At 36.1% G+C, this 17,715-nt stretch overlaps 1 protein-coding gene across 23 annotated transcripts in view; it reads right to left on the minus strand.

The window, feature by feature from the left end:
* PMCA (plasma membrane calcium-transporting ATPase 3) overlaps window positions 1–17,715 on the minus strand; it is a 287,318-nt gene that overhangs the window by 106,238 nt on the left and 163,365 nt on the right. For 21 of the 23 annotated variants that reach the window (XR_015536674.1, XR_015536677.1, XR_015536676.1 and 18 more), the window contains one exon: window positions 4,821–4,878. The gene's annotated coding sequence lies outside the window, so the exon portion shown is untranslated. Of the gene's footprint in view, window positions 1–4,816; window positions 4,879–17,715 lie in introns of all 23 variants that reach the window. The other 2 variants (XM_087354413.1, XM_087354411.1) reach the window with 1 other exon arrangement.

Genomic DNA, 17,715 nt, shown 5'->3' on the forward strand with positions numbered 1-17,715 from the left:
TATCATAAAATAATATATATATTTTAAATTTCACGTACCCCCTAGGATGTCTTCGCGTACCCCCAGATATAATTTCTCTTCAACTTTGTACCCCCAAAGTCGTTGGTGTATAATTCAAGTTATACATAGTATATAATCTACATCTAAAATAAATTAAATAAATTACATTACGGATTATTCAGTGTTTATAATAAAATAATATATATTTTTTTTAAATTTCACGTACCCCCTAAGATATCTTCGCGTACCCCAGGTTGAATACCACTGACTTACACAATACTATAATCAACGCATAAGATTTAACAGAAGCTCAACTCAGATCGAAATATATTCACATATTGTTATCATAAATGAACAAGAAATATTAAAATAGAATACCGACCCCAAAATGCCATAATCCACCTTTTTATTCCCTGTCCACAGAACAGATCATAAATGGTTAGGCCCTACGTAAAAAAATCTGAAATAAACCACGTGTAAAACATTAAAAATGTGTTATGGGTATAAATACAATGTTTCTGACTGACACTGGATTATTTCATTCCGATTCTTAAAACGCCAAACTTCAGTAGCGTTAAACAGCAAAATGATTTATAAGTGAAGATTTGCAAAATTATGGCGGAAGTAACTGCGATCTAATTCAAGGTGAGCTACCATCCAAGATTTACTTGGAGGTACTGAAGAGAACCACAACAAATCTCTATCAGATAAGTAGGTTAATGGGCAGAGACTTCATATAGGAAATCCCTGAATACGAACAGGAATTCCAACTGTGACGATAGGTATAGATTTTTACGGAGTTATCACATGTAACCCTAAATAATAAGTCTGCTAATACCGAGATAAAAACTCAGCTCATGCGTAAACCTCACAGACCACATAAAATATTTATCCTTATCTCTTTTTATTTCAGTTACATAACTCTGGTATTTAATCATAAATCATACACTGACTACATGGATGCATTAATATAAAAAAAAACCACTCTTTCGGGCATATTCCCAACCCAAGGAAATTTCTTATTCTAAATTTAAAATCCACTCAATTTCGTTACACTTAGCCTTCATTATGGATGCTACAACCTGCCTCAATAAATCACGTAAAGCGAAACCTTTGGATCACAATTCTAAAAATTACAGCATTCCTATTGTGAGTGTACTTAGTGGGTCTTCGTCTGGGAGTAAAGCAGGCCGAAACGTGAAGCTGGCCGCTCATCTCCTCCTGAACGTAGGCCACCATTTCACTTTAGGTTTACCGACAAAATATCTGTGGAATATAATCTAAATTCTACCATTATCTTAAAATACCCGCTTTATCATCTTGAGGTGAAAAAGTAGAATCGCGAAACTTGCATGTATTTTTCTAAGAACACCGGACATTTGTTTCGCTCCCTTTTTCTCGGTTTACATAAATAATTGGAAAAGGCGGAATTTATAGGAGGTGAGTGGTGACGGATGGCTGGTGCCAACTGTGGACAAGGGGTAGCTTAAACTTGAACAGCTAATTTTAACTACGTAACCTCAAAGCCTGGAGCAAACTCTGATCTCACGTTGGCTGCAAGCCGGGCTGGCATGAACAGTTTCTAACACAATGCAAAGTTATGCAGAAATAACTTACTTTCGTTATGATTTAGCGTCACTGAGAGACTAACGTTACTAATTTCCTTACTTATTAATATTAAAAGAAAAACATTAATTTAGATTATACGAGCTTTAAGACTGGAGTAGAGAGTTATAATGCCAAGTAACGTAAAATTCCACCTCATTTTCGTAAGAAATCTAACATAAATCAGAAAATTAACCACAAGGCTACCTCACTTGGTCCATGATATATTTACGATTCCATAAACAAATATCTAACATCGCTTATACATTTTTCATGGTTATCCGCAGGAACACAAGGCAAATTCGTTGTTTGGAACAAACTTGAGGGGTTTGGTCACAGCATAATAATAAATAAAACAGTACAATTGATAAAGACGCTCAGGATACAGAAATTTAACTGCCTAAGCGTACATTTTAAAACCAAGAGTAAAAATACGTCCTTTTCAATACAACACATAAAGTATCACAAAGGATATATTTAAAACATTCAAGCTTTGCTTTTAATTTAATTTCATTTGAAATTACACTGACAAACGCAAATTCCCTTTCTGGACAAATATTGAACCAATGCGGAGATGGGATATTCATCTTTTCACGTATAAAGACATGGAGTGTGGTATCAATTATTAAACTTCTATAATGTTACGGTACTTTGCAGAGTTTCTTTGAATATAAAACAACTTTTATATATTATGAAGACTGGCGCTGATGCTACATTACAGACCACGAATAAAACTCAATTAAATTGTTTCCCAAACTTCTTACAGGCACACTGCAAATAATAAGTGTCAACATATTTATCTCTCTAACATTCGTAATGTCTTCCTTAACAGTCTACTAAACTAATACGGTAAATATTTATTTGAGGCATCCAAATAAAGTATTATAATGCCTAAAATGATGTATTTTTCAGTGAATTTAAATCACAAAATCCCGACACCAGACTTATCGTCTAAGAAAACCTAAAATACTCGAGAAACAAAATATTTTATTAATGCCTACAACTTTCTCTGATAATTTCCAACTCAATCGATATTTGACTTAATCCCAAGCACTTAAAAATCTAATTTAAGGAAACCGACACGTAATATTCATTCTTAAAATTAAATATAAATATAAAAATGTATATTCTATCACTAATTTAAGAAGTACAAACAAACGTAACCACAATAATTTCAGCTGATCAACATATTCTAACCGTCTATCATCACACTACGTGCATTCAATGCTTTATAATGCCTGGAAATAAACATTGTCAAACCTTTGTAGCCACATCTTATACAAATCCTGTACAAGAATTCAGACGGTATCCCAAAGAAAACAACACTTCACCATTACAAATATAAACTGGTTAATATTGTTTTTGGAAATAATCCCTGTTTACAATGAGTATTCATACCAAACCCATAAATATAATTTGCACAGTTACTGTCAAAATGTGTGGTATATACAGTTATAACTGGGTTTTAAGGGGTTAAATAATATACGAACCGTTCGTACTTACGTTTCTCGAATGCGAGGCCCCTACAAAGATTTGCTTTATCACGTAAGATTTACAACCTTGTTCCCAAACTCTAAGCATACAGCTATAAAGAATATAAGAGATGTTGATAACTGAACTTGGAAAATTTATATTCTTCTTTTAATAACGTTTCAGGGCAGTCAGTCAACCAGTAGTGTTCACACAGAACAGCGTACGAAATGTGACACATTTGTAACATTAACACCTAACTGTTTATTGAAAGTTAATATCTGACAGTCTGTAGTAATTCCCAGAAATAACTGTAGAGGGCAGTGAGATCTCACAGCTGTGACTCACAGCGCGCTAGCGAATAGTGTTTTCGGCCATAGCGAAATCCAGTCAATACTTTAATCCCGAGTTTGACGAATAAGAATTTGTTCAAAAGAAATCAGGTGGCGTGCGGTGACGTCATGAACCGTGACTGTCCAGTTGATCAGTTTGATTTCCGAAGACATGACGATGTGTCATTACAAGATCTGATTATGTCTCCAAAGAATTGCTCAACAAAATGGCCATAATGAATTTGAGCTTAACTGAAGAAATTTCTCAATACATTCTGCGTCAGGACCTGTACACATTACGACATTTAACGCTGAAATAATGACTTTAAGAACATTCCCACGTGCCCTCATTTCGTCTGTCACTTTGCAACTGGGTACTTGAAATGATACTGTGCACCAGTGGTCATTATTTCAAGAAATACTACATTTTTAACATCATAGATGGCTCTGAAGATGACGACATTTCGTAGCAGTAAGCATTTCAAGAAGGAACAGGACCTAGTAACTGAAATTAAGAATACTGAGACGATATTGAATGAGCATACATTCGGCTGTTTAATGATGGCTGAACTCCCTTACGTTAAATTAAAATATTTTACGCGTAAATATTATTTTATCCGGTGTACCAGAAGGCGCTACAAAAGAGAGAAAGAGAAATTTTAGGGACGAAGATAATATTAATGAAAGTAGTGGCACTTTTACACCGAAAGAAATTGCTTCCATAAATGTTGTATCTCAGACCATACCGCAGAGATATGCTGAACAAGATGACTATCAGTTACCAATTAAGAAAATCAAATTTGGAAGGAAACTAGTTTTCTTACCTAACAACCTTGTTCAACGTATTTTCTTTAACTAAAAAATATTGTCTATTTCAGATTACGGTGGTGAGTAGTGAATATACATTAACGAAAACTTGTTTTTGTAGTTTTAAAAAATAAAATTGTTACTTATGGTTTTCCTAAATTATTCTCTTGTTGTACACGTAAGAAACCTGTACGTACCCAGTAATAGAATCCTAAAATATGCTAATTTGTTTATAATTACGTTGATAAAATGATAACTTGTGCAAAAAACATGATATTTACCGTACACATCACGATGTATTAAAAGTTTATAATTTATTATTAGCTGTATAATTATGTGGTACTCTACCACACTTAAGTACATCTATTTTTACCTTAAAAAGCAAAAATGTAATTCTAAATCAAATGCAAAGTCGATACTTAAATTTTACTTCATTCTCCGTGGCGTCTGGAAATAGTGACGACTTGTACGGCCACAAAAATAATTATCCAAAACATTTCGTAACGAAGAGATTGAAAACTCAAATGGAACTCTTCGTAAAACGAAGGAACAACAAATATTTTAGCGATAATTCTACATTTGATGTAACAAATCATACTTACTTACCGTTTGCCTGTCTGCACTGGTCTTATCTGCGGGTCATCGGGAGCGTAGTGTTGATACTCTGCGAAACGAAAGACAGAAAGAATCTCAGCTGAATGAAACCCATTTAACATTTTGCTTCTACAGAAGCAACTTTACACACCTCTCTAATTTTATCAATTTTCAGATACAAATCAGAAGTGTTCAGGGAAAGGAATGCAAGGTCAGCGAATAATAATCATCATGTAACAATGTTCAAATTCGATGTTTCTCATTAAAACGATAAATAATATGAGTCTATTACGCTAGTTCGTTACAAAGGGAATGTAATAACATTATCTTCATCTACTTGAAGAGTACTCGAGCTATCGACGCACGAAGGAGCGGATTTTCTTTAAAGAAAATCAGAATATCATATCAGGGCCATCTGATATCGGAATCACTTAACACTTATTTTAAGAGATAAAAGCTCAAAGCGAAAATAACAGAACAAAGATATGATTTAAATCAGATGGCTGAAATAAAGGAATTAAGAAATACTTAAATCTTAATTGGTCCTCGACGGTAAGAAAACCTCTGACGTACAATGTCTACCAAGAAGATTTCTCAAAACCCTGAAAAGAACAGAGCAAAATTTATCATAACGGACGTGAATATGTTTAATGTTAAGACGTTACAATGCGAAGGGCATGACGTTCTAAACCTCGTCGAGAATATCGTCGTGTAGTCGACCCCAATGATGGAGACAGCAAGGACCTCTAAACCGATGGTAAACATCTAACCCAGAAGACAGCTGTCTTCATTTTGAAAGTTCTTGTGTGGAAAAGAATACGTTAAGACGAGACACTGAAGAAGCTGATTTCTTAACAGAAGATATGTCGTCATACTCAATGGATCTAGAGACTTCTTTTCCCGATAAAGTGGGTCACTTCGTGATAGCCGGACAACTTCAGCATAAGAACAAAATGGCATCCAACTGGAAACGCGAGCCGTGTCGCTGTAATTGAAAGCCAATTATTTCTGAATGAACAACATAACTGCAATTTTTACAAAACTAAGAAACGATTACATGCGAACAGATTTGGCCTATTAGTAACGCAATGGCAAAATACTAAATGACAAAAATAGTAACGTAATTCGTGACGACATAAGTAGCCATCTGGGTCTGCCATCTGGTTCCTAAGTGTGAAATGAGCAACTTGTGTGAAAAGCACCCCATTCAAAACGAGGAAAAACTACTGAACTGACATCATCACATCCAGAAGCGACAACGTGACAAAATCATGTTTCGTAATGATTCTGATCTGATGATAATGTTAAGTTTCAATATCAACTGAATCTGCAAAAAAGTCCTTATAAAAATCAGAAAGATAAAAGCTGTCCCGCTACACGCCATGCAGGCACTTGGGGGGAGAGGCCGTATAGCTCCTACTCATTCTTAACTTCGTCACTAGATGGGGTGAGTAGTTAGCGTCACGCCCCGGCCGCGTTTTACCCACGGAAAAGGACCACAGTACCCAATGGAAAGGAGACTGGGTGGGCCCGAGGCTAGAGGAAAGATTCACTGCCCCAGGCGGGGATCGAATCCCTGTCATCCAGTTCTTAACCAGTCACTATACTGACCTAGCTATCCCGGCTCACACAGAAATCCTTAATAATTTCCTTTCCAATTGGTTTGAACGGAATATATTAAACTTCATATTTTAAGAAAGAGAATATAATTATTTTTTGAAGAAATGTGTATAGAAGACATGTGGTCTCGCCCATGATACTTTAATTACAGTTTCTGACAGGCAAGAGTGGCCTATACATTCTCTGGCAAATCACCATTCGTAAAAATAGAGCAGCCCATCTGAAATAAAATGAACCGTTAAACCAAACATATTCTCACCCATTTTAGACCAGCCAATACCACCGGCCAATCAACGCAAAAATTTAATTTCCGGGACACTTATTTACCACTCTTATTTCAGATTAGAGAACTGACACGATCCATTACCGACAGGGCAGGACATTTTTCTTCGCCACTAAAGTCCAGACCGGTTCTACGGGCTACGCAGATTCTAACAGGCACAGTTCCCCCCCGTCCTCTGGGGGCAACGCGTCTCAAGCGAAAAGCCAACCACTCACCCCCATCTATAACAGATGTTAATAACTTGTGGAGCTATAACTTCAAACTTCCCCATACGTGAGCACGGCAAGATGTTTACTTACGCACTCGGGGCTACTGTCATTTTAGAGACAAACAGAATCACTAAAATAAATTATGCCAAAGAAGTTTACAGTTGATTGGAATGTCCACGTACTAAAAAGCGGAAACGGTCTTAGACGACTAGACCAGTGGTATTCAACCCCCGGGGATACGCGAAGACATCTTAGGGGGTACGTAAAATTTTAAAAAAATATATTATTTTATGATAAACACTGAATAATCAGTAATTTAATTTATTTTAGATGTAGATTATATACTATGTATAACTTGAATTATACACCAAAAACTTTGGGGGTACAAAGTTGAAGAGAAATTATATCTGGGGGTACGCGAAGACATCTTAGGGGGTACGAGAAATTTAAAAAAATATATTATTTTATGATAAACACTGAATAATCAGTAATGTAATTTATTTAATTTATTTTAGATGTAGATTGTATACTATGTATAACTTGAATTATACTCCAACTTTGGGGGTACAAAGTTGAAGATAAATTACATCTTGGGGTACGCGAACAAAAAAAGGTTGAATACCACTGGACAAGATCATAAGATCCCAATGGGTCAGTTAAGTAATTACTGAAATTGGATCATCAGTCATTTATTTTTACTTGGAAATCTGATTCTTGGACTAATTCACGACGCAATGCAATAGAGACCCGTGGGACATTGGCTTAAGATACAATGCCAGACTTCAAAGTAAACGTCTTGACCATAAAGTTAACACTGGCAGGTATCGAGATCATAGTCATTACTAAAGTTTATAGGAACTTCCAAAGTCACACTACTGAGACTTTCATTAAACTCTTCGTCTGAAACAAAGGAGAGAATCTACCAGATTACGCGGTGCAACACCAAGGAAGACCATCACCTCCGACGTCTTCACTGTTAAGTAAGACTACCAAGACCAGTCTGTTAACCGACACCATGATACTTAGCTGATGAAGACAATGTTTTATTTACTTAAAGCTTTAAAATAGCACGCTTACTAAATATAAGAAAGCATACATGTACATAGAACTGTCGACGGTGGTTCCAAAAACCTCGAATCAAATTTCATTGACATGAAACTTAGTCATGGATCAATCAGATAAATTACAGGTACATACTTCATTAACTTCACCCAGTCTCGTGAAACAGACCTTTTACAAGAGATGGACAAATGAACATGTCGTATGGGACAGAGAAACAGCTCAGCGCTTATGTGGGTGTTAAAACCGTAATCATTAAACATTATTTAACTAATCGTGTTGTTTTGTCTTCGAAATAAATACGTAGGCTAAGAATGTCAGTTCACAACATTCATGATCCTGAATTCAGTACCTATCCAATTAATGACATCCCACTATCAAACTTAAATTCCAAAAACACATCAATAAAGAAGTATTCATTTTGAGGTTATTAAAAATACTTCGCTACGCTGCGAGTTCTGAGTTGTCTTAACTCGCATGGGTTCCGCTGTTCGTGTTGTAACGTTGTAGGATTTTTCTTTTGTTATGTAACATGAAATGTGATGGCTACTACAGTCAATCCGAATTATGTTAAACAGGTACGTGGGAACTAACTTTTTAGACAAGTTGTGGTAATTGATAGTTTTACAGCAAGAATTCAAGCCACTGCTTCTAGCGTTATTATTATTTAGACCTCATTTCTTATATTTACTTGCTGTGCTGACTGCATCTTTGTGGTATTTAATTTTGTAAGTTTTTTATGTTTTTATTGTTTAATGTTTTTATTTAGTATTATTGAATTTAATTATATTACTTAGGTATCGTATTTAGCCCATTTGCTTGTGAAATATTATTCAATAAATGAATTGAATTATTATTATTATGGTACATTTATATATTTAGTTTTGTTTGTATGTTTTTGTATTTGTAATATTTTACTTTTATTATTATTGAATTTAATTGTATTACCTAGGTATCGTATTTAGCCCATTTACTTGTGAAATATTATTCAATAAATGAATTATTATTATTATTATTATTATGGTACATTTATATATTTAGTTTTGTTTGTATGTTTTTGTATTTGTAATATTGTACTTTTATTATTATTGAATTTAATTGTATTACTTAGGTATCGTATTTAGCCCATTTACTTGTGAAATATTATTCAAAAATGAATTATTATTATTATTATTATTATGGTACATTTATATATTTAGTTTTGTTTGTATGTTTTTGTATTTGTAATATTGTACTTTTATTATTATTGAATTTAATTGTATTACTTAGGTATCGTATTTAGCCCATTTACTTGTGAAATATTATTCAATAAATGAATTGAATTATTATTATTATGGTAGATTTATATATTTAGTTTTGTTTGTTTGTTTTTGTATTTGTAATATTTTACTTTTATTATTATTGAATTTAATTATATTACTTAGGTATCGTATTTAGCCCACTTACTTGTGAAATATTATTCAATAAATGAATTCAATTATTATTATTATTATGGTAGATTTATATATTTAGTTTTGTTTGTTTGTTTTTTATTTGTAATATTTTACTTTTATTATTATTGAATTTAATTATATTACTTAGGTATCGTATTTAGCCCACTTACTTGTGAAATATTATTCAATAAATGAATTGAATTATTATTATTATGGTACATTTATATATTTAGTTTTGTTTGTTTTTTATTTGTAATATTTTACTTTTATTATTATTGAATTTAATTATATTACTTAGGTATCGAATTTAGCCCATTTACTTATGAAATATTATTCAATAAATGAATTGAATTATTATTAATATGGTACATTTATATATTTAGTTTCATTTGTTTGTTTGTTCTTGTATTTGTAATGTTTTACTTTCATTATTATTGAAATGAATTTAATTATATAAGTATTTAATCCTGGACTTTGGCTGTTGTTAAGCACTTAAATAAATTAATTGAATTATTATTATTATTATTATTATTTATATGCAGAGGTCGTAAACATTTTTGCCACAATAAAGTCCGTCTTAAAATCTAGGAAATATAGTAATATAGGATATATTTATTGTCAGTAGCGTCACCACGATAGATTTTCCACATTTAACCTCTTTGGTATTCAGCTATAAGCCAGCTGACCAATGAGAAAGCAGATCAGACCTGGCCGCTGTCGAAACTGTACTGTCTCCACAGAATAACACGTCAGTATATCGGCACAGGCACTTCGAATGAATACGTCGTTGTACAATACAGAAACAACGACGTGAGGTTAAATTGTATGCCTGTTATTAGATGTTGGCAGCACACCAAGAATCATAAAACCACGAAACTTGCAGGATCTGGACAGAAAACAGATCGTACACACAGAACTAAAATTTGGCTTTATGCTGGGTTCATACAATTTTTAACTATCGTTTCATGCTTCGAATATCATAATGAGAATCACACAATATGTTCCAGGATAAATTTACCGCGTACAGTTGCACTGGTATAAAAACACGCAGAATAAATCTGGAATCCAATGACGATTCAGCATTCAATTACTTTTATACTGCTGTTGAGCAGTTTTATAGAAAGACTTTATTTTTCCTTGCTGAGGGCGTTTCCTGTGTTTAGATACTTCGACAGCTGCCTTGTGTTCATACAATACTCAACATTCAAGGCGTTTGAACGTTTTACAAATTTCTAGGAAGTTCAGCATTTTTAACATTTCTGGTATGACCTGCTCTGTCGTTACTGATACAAACATGTTGAGATCCGTTTCCAGCAACGAGACCCAGTTGAGGGTTCTTCAGCACTACTTTTATAAACCACATGACGTGTCTACAAGGCTTCGACAGACTTCTATGCAACTTTCACGAGCAAATATTTTATTAACGTTTCCTTAGACCAACGCGGTTATATGGGAGCGGTAAAGTACAGCTGTTTTAGTTACACAACACAACATATGTACAATCCGCAACACAGCGTTTATGCCTGCAACTAACCAACCTACGTACTGTCCGAAACGCTAAGAACGGAGACCTGCGCATGCGCGAGACACAGTCACTTGCTAGGTAACACGCATTGCTGGAAATGGCAAAGAGAGCCTTGGGTGTGCTTGCTGTAGTGATATTTTTGAGCACGTCTGCTTTAAACACTTACTCCCGCTGTATAGCACCGCAACTCTACCACACACCGAATTGATTTCGGAGAACTTTGAAAATAAACGCATTTAACTAAAGAGTGTATGAAGATAAATGAAGATGCCTACATTTTTTTTGTAGCGCATGTTCAAGCACGCCTACGCAATACAGGGTGTGTCAAAAAGAAGTAAACACATAACGAGATGGCAACTTATAAGTTGCACACCGCTGTAAAGTAAGACACAAAACTAACAGAAGTAATTTTCAAAACCTACACTAGATTCGTTAATTCGCTAAACGCAAACGCTGACATATGTAATGGTTTAATTAATTAAAATAACCTTATTTATTATTATTATTATTATTTAGTGTTCTGTCTGACGACAGGTCCATATGAACAGGATCCTTCCATCCTTTTCTCGGACTGGGACCTGTTCATATACATTCTTGGCAGATGATCCAGAAGTGGTTTGCCATTGCCTTCTTCTGTGTGTGAATGGAGTAATTGTTGGGATGCCACGGAGGAAAACTCCGTGTTGCCTAGACCACGGCCTTGCCCAACACAAGTTATAAATTCGGGCACCGCCGGGAATCGAACCCGAGACCCCAGGATTACAAGGCCAGCGTTCTAACCGCTAGACCACCTCATCTTATTATTATTTAGTGTTCTGTCTGACGACAGGTCCATATGAACAGGATCCTTCCATCCTTTTCTCGGACTGGGACCTGTTCATATACGTTCTTGGCAGATGATCCAGAAGTGGTTTGCCATTGCCTTCTTCTGTGTGTGAATGGAGTAATTGTTGGGATGCCACGGAGAAACCGGGGAAGCCCCCGGAGGAAAACTCCGTGTTGCCTAGACCACGGCCTTGCCCAACACAAGTTATAAATTCGTGCACCGCCGGGAATCGAACCCGAGACTACTAAATGTAAAGTCTATATACATACATACTTTTTGGAACACCCTGTATAATCATGTCGTGTAACGTACTGAACATTCCCCTATTCAAATACTGTGCAAATTAAATCTTGCGAGATAGATGCAATCTGCAATTAAGTAATTTTTCATCCCGCCAATCAATTATAAAGGGATTCACTGTCACAGGAGATTTAAACTTTCTTCTCAGTGATATTTATAAATTTCCTCCCTTGCAGATTCTGTATTCTTCGACCTCTCGCAAACACGAATATGTCACAAGACGTAACCTACTTTAGCCTTTTGTGACCTTTATCTGCCGACATTAAATTTTATATCCGCTGAATCCATAATTTTTAATTAAAGCTAAGAATCAGGTGGCCACTTCCCACTACTGCCAACGCTATAACAAAACAAGTAGGTCGACTGCTACTTATGTGTTTCTCCTACATATCCTGAACTCTGTCCTGCGAACTGTCGGTCCAACTTACGTCTGCAGTGATAACAGGAAATATATCTGGATCACGCCGCAATTTCCCGCGGCTATTAAACAAAAATTAATTCTCCAAACACATGGAAAGCCTAATCCAAATTTCGGGCATAGTACCGTAAATTAGGCAATGACAAGCTTCCTTCCCTATTCATTATCATCCTCACATTCGAGCTACTGAAAACGAGTCATTAAATAAATTATAAATAAATCCATCAGCTGGTTCAGAAGTTACGAGACAAAGTAAGTTGAAACTCCATAAAGCATTTCAATCTGGAATACATCCGTCTTCTTCATGTATAGTAGGCGCCAACAAATTGTAGTTTTCAAGGTCACAGCAAAACAATTGAACGTTGCAATACGAACAGTGGATCCCACGTAAGTGAAGACGGCTCAGAACGTGGTGACAACATAGAGCAGCCCAGTCAAGCGCGGGGAGGAGGGGGGGTTAAGTCCTTTCGTGACCTTGAAGCAATTTAGTGAAAGCCAATGTATTAAAGACGTAGCACAGTAATCCAACCTAACACCCAAATCATGTTCCTTTTCCCGCCAGAACCTGTAATCAAACTCAGCGACGAGGAAATAAATGTCTGCGTGTACAAATAGGTTAGTCTTCTCACTGTATTTGCCTTGTGCTTAGTTCGTCAACACACGACAAAAACTTAGGTTAAGAGACCGAGTTTCTAACGCAGTACAGCCCTCGACACTCCAATGAATCTAAGCAACTCATTAAAGACGGACAAACGTATTTCATACACCCACCTTTCTTTTTCACCAAAAGTTTATTTTGGTGAAAACAAAATGGCCGCCTCTAAGGTCCCACTTACACAAAATAAATAAGAGGAACGAATAATACCAGATGCTTTAGTTTATTCGACGTTAACATATTTAAATAAATACAGGATTTAAAGCGGAACTGTATGTTATTTCGACCTCCAGCTAGAAACAATTGTTAAAAGCGGAAATGATGCATGAAATTGTAAAAAAACGGAAAACTCTTTCGTTCAACGACTATTTATCACGGAATTTGAGAGACGATAATGCAATTTAAAAACATTCTAATCCTCCTCACTGCCTTACTTTACACTCCGATAAACAAAAAAGACGCTGATCAAATCTCTAAGTAACCAGTGAGTAAAAACAATGTACCAATATTAAGACGTAATGGAGATACATAAACACAGACCTTCCTGATTATGATTACGACAAATGATTATATACTAAACATCACATTAAGGCAGTCTGTAATTATTACATACTGCATTTTAATCTTGTAAGTCTCTGGATACATTCTGAAACGTCGTGAAGCAAACGCAATTCCAATGTCTCCTGTGTAACATCGCAGATAAATTGTACAGTTTAATTTTAATTAAATCTCAAGGTCTGTGATGATCGTGTTTAATTAAAATAACGAACTTCCAGAACATAATCCATCGCCTTATTTAAAAACACGACGTTTCGGAGACTGATTAATTTAAAGCTTATATAAAGCACACATTCGCTCGGCCACCTCTGGAACAGAAGCCAGGCCCTACACTTCTGTAGTCGCTCATGAAAATATACCTTAAATGTACGTCACCGAAGTCGGATTTCACATAAAATTTGTTCTCCCTGCACGAGTTTCACAAAGCATTTCACTGGAAAAACTGCCAGGGCATATCTGAGAGGAAAATATTGACACAGCAGATTGAGCGGTGAAACCAGGTGAAGAGGGGGTAGTGGGGGAGGGAACTTCCCCTTAACCCCCGCCACAGCCAACCCTGGTGGAACGAGTGCGCAGGGCAATTCATTTGCATTGTCCGGGGATTCAGAATGGTCATAATCAAATATCGTTCATTCAATTCCAAGTTCTTCTGAGCCAAATCCCAATGAAACTTTTCCTACTGTCTGCGTTTTCATTAATGTTCATTATTAATACGTCTAAATACTCTTATATAAAGTTTTAAAAAAACTTCGTTAGCCGCCTGACACGCTAACTGAAAAAAAAAGTTAATTAAATTTTACGTTTTAAATTATTTGTCAATTATTTGATATTCGTTACGTTTCTTACTTACGGTTTCATATGGTTTTAGATTGTTATTATTCAGCATTTAAGTATAAATCTGATATATTGTTTATGTATTTATTATTTATTTTAGTGTTCTGTCTGAGGACAGGTCCATATGAACAGGATCCTTCCATCCTTTTCTCGGACTGGGACCTGTTCATATACGTTCTTGGCAGATGATCCAGAAGTGGTTTGCCATTGCCTTCTTCTGTGTGTGAATGGGATGCCACGGAGAAACCGGGGAAGCCCCCGGAGGAAAACTCCGTGTTGCCTAGACCACGGCCTTGCCCAACACAAGTTATAAATTCGGGCACCGCCGGGAATCGAACCCGAGACCTTTGTTTATGTAAGGATCGTAAATTAAAAACGGTTGGAAACATAACCTGTTATGAATAATTAAAGATAACAGTTGTGTAACAACTTAAAACAACTACGGGAAGACCACAACAGTGATTGTCAGACAGTGCTTTGATTTATTAGTTAAAAGTCTTCAGTGTTTATTGTGTATATAGCTCATAATCATCAAGACGTGAATCGCTAAATATATTTCCGATGAAAAAAAAAAAAATTAAGTCACGACTTCCCACAATGCGAGCCTTAAATATATGTTCCGGGGGTCGAAGTTTAGTGTAAAACTTCATAAGAATAACTTAATAAAATGGATTAACATTTAAAATCCTACTAGGGCAAGGATATAATGAACTTCCTGAAAGATGGTGAAAATTCGTAACTCTCGGAAAAGTTTCAAACTTGCAGTTCACGCTTCTCAGAGTTGCCAACCATCAGCAAAGGTTGCTGTACAGCAGTGTCAGTCAACAGATTTAAGAAAAAAAATTCCCGTTACATCAAAAGGCAAACACACGCACGCACGCACGCAGGTTGTTTCGATAATGGTTTCCCACGCATCTGTAGACACGGGGGTGAGAGGGTATTCGGGAGTGGAGTTAAAATACATTGGACCTTTTTCCAACCACCGCAGAGTTACGGGCGAAAAAAAACAAATGCATACATGTTTGTACTTTGATAGATGGCAGCACTGGTGACAGTTTCGTTTCAAGATGTTACCATTACTGATTCTCTGTGGCATCTTATGTCAGTTGTTTCTGATCCGTGGAGAGTGTTAAACGTAGTGGCAGAATGAATCATTGGTTAAAGGCCTCTAAATACGCTGACGTACATTTTCTATTTCGTTTCTTTCCGTGTGCACGCCATGAAATCGCCAACGCCCTACCACGGTCGGAAATAGGGCCAATGAGGTAAAAACACATTTCACTCGAAATCACCTCCAGAATAACCGCGCAATGTATTATGAGACATCTGTATGTACGCATATATAATGGCCCATATATGAAGGTATATACATTTTGGGGAGCTATATACACAGAAATATATAAAAGTAAACATTTCAGATCACGTAAAAACAAACGGAAGGCAAGCCATCTACATCGTAAACTAAAATAAAGGCCTAAATATGCAGATAAATAAATTTAAATCAAAGAAACGTACCAATACACACTTCCGGTTCTACTGTTGATAACATTAATTCTCAGTTCGACCGCTTTTCACCTCGTCTTCAGCCGAACACTGTGGTTTCGAAAAAAACACCGATTGAACACCAATGCACTACGTTGGTGTACCGTTCGTCGAGCCACCATCTGGTCAAATTTCCTTTCACCAGTCTAGATTTCTGAATCTGAATTTAGTTATAACTGAAGGACACTTTTCAGGATCACTGACGTCATCGAGGTATGAAACCGGTCGATAAGTCAACGAGAAACCAGAATCCCTTTCAGCATCGATGTGGGATTTTTACAAACAGCTCCAGTCGGGTGGCTGAATCACCGCTCCTGAACACATGGCTTAGACGTTCAAGTGCAGAACAGCCCGTCCCCCCCCCCCCCCGGGGAGGGGGGGGTCTTGCTGGCAACCAAGGCAGTGACGCAGGTGATGGAACAGTGTAAAATTTTATTGACCTTAGATAGCTGTCTTCTGGTTTGTGACGCCATGTAGTCTCATAGTACATTACCGACGTTTCAGAAGTCATTGCTGCCTCCATCATCGCCCTGATGATGGAGGCAGCAAGGACCCATAACACAGCTATTTTCAGACCCAACGCCGAGAAAACCTCAAATCTTACTTTAATGATTTTATTCGTGCTTCAGGTCGGATCACACCACGGGGTAAGACACGATCAGATCATTTCAGACAAAAAAAAAAAACTCTTTCAACAGGAATCCTATGGGCAAGGACCCGGCCAAGTCTAGGGCAGGACACCTTTGGCGATCCTCAAGTTCTATCATTGTGATTATGACTCACGATGTCAGATGAAGTCACATCGTGACGCGAAAAACTAAGAAACAAATTCTTTCGTCACTGACGTAACATTTTAAGTAATTCTGTCAACACGTTCAATTTTATATGATATGGTCTACAAGTATAACTAAGATGCTTAAATACAGTTGCTTGTATATTAATTTCGATTCTAACACCACAAGAACTTAAAAATAAATCTGTAATTTGTCATATTTCGCGTATATAAAAGTGTTGTTAAAACGGGATGTTTCACTACGCCTTGAAGAACACGCCGAATCCGACTGCTACATTCGAAAAAGCTGCTTTAATTTTAATTGGAGCCATCTACTTGGAAATTTCCGTAGAAATGCAAGAATTACTGGGCTCCTTTTTTTATCTAGACTCAAAGGTACTTGTATTATCTGTTCAATTCCTGTAACCATTACAGGCTACTGTTACTGATGCTATTATTACGAACTAGGAAAGCGTATAAACGTTGCTCTGCACAAGTCAGATAATCCCTCTGTGCCGTGCAGTTTGAACTAAAAATATCATCTTGACACGCCAACAAAGCAACTTTATTAACATTCACATCAATGTGAATAAAATAGATACGAGATTCTCACGGTGTTGTAGATGTCGTAGTTGTTCTGGGATGTTCGTATACTCCCTTCTCGATTATCGATATTTCGTAAAAAAAAATCTCTTTTCCGTCTTTAGCCCTGAAGATGGAGGCGAATTCAAAAGACGTGACAACCAAGAAGAAAATACCATTTAAAAGTTACGTATGTTAACTAAGACCGAATGTGTCAGAAAAAGACAAGTTCCGTGTTTATAGTCCACATCTGTATTTACCTCGCAACTAATATACAGATAATTTAATAAA

This window comes from Zootermopsis nevadensis, unplaced genomic scaffold (genome assembly GCF_977971745.1).
Source record: "Zootermopsis nevadensis isolate Lab colony 2312 unplaced genomic scaffold, Znev_1.0 Znev_ptg000023l, whole genome shotgun sequence".
NCBI lineage: Eukaryota > Metazoa > Arthropoda > Insecta > Blattodea > Termopsidae > Zootermopsis > Zootermopsis nevadensis.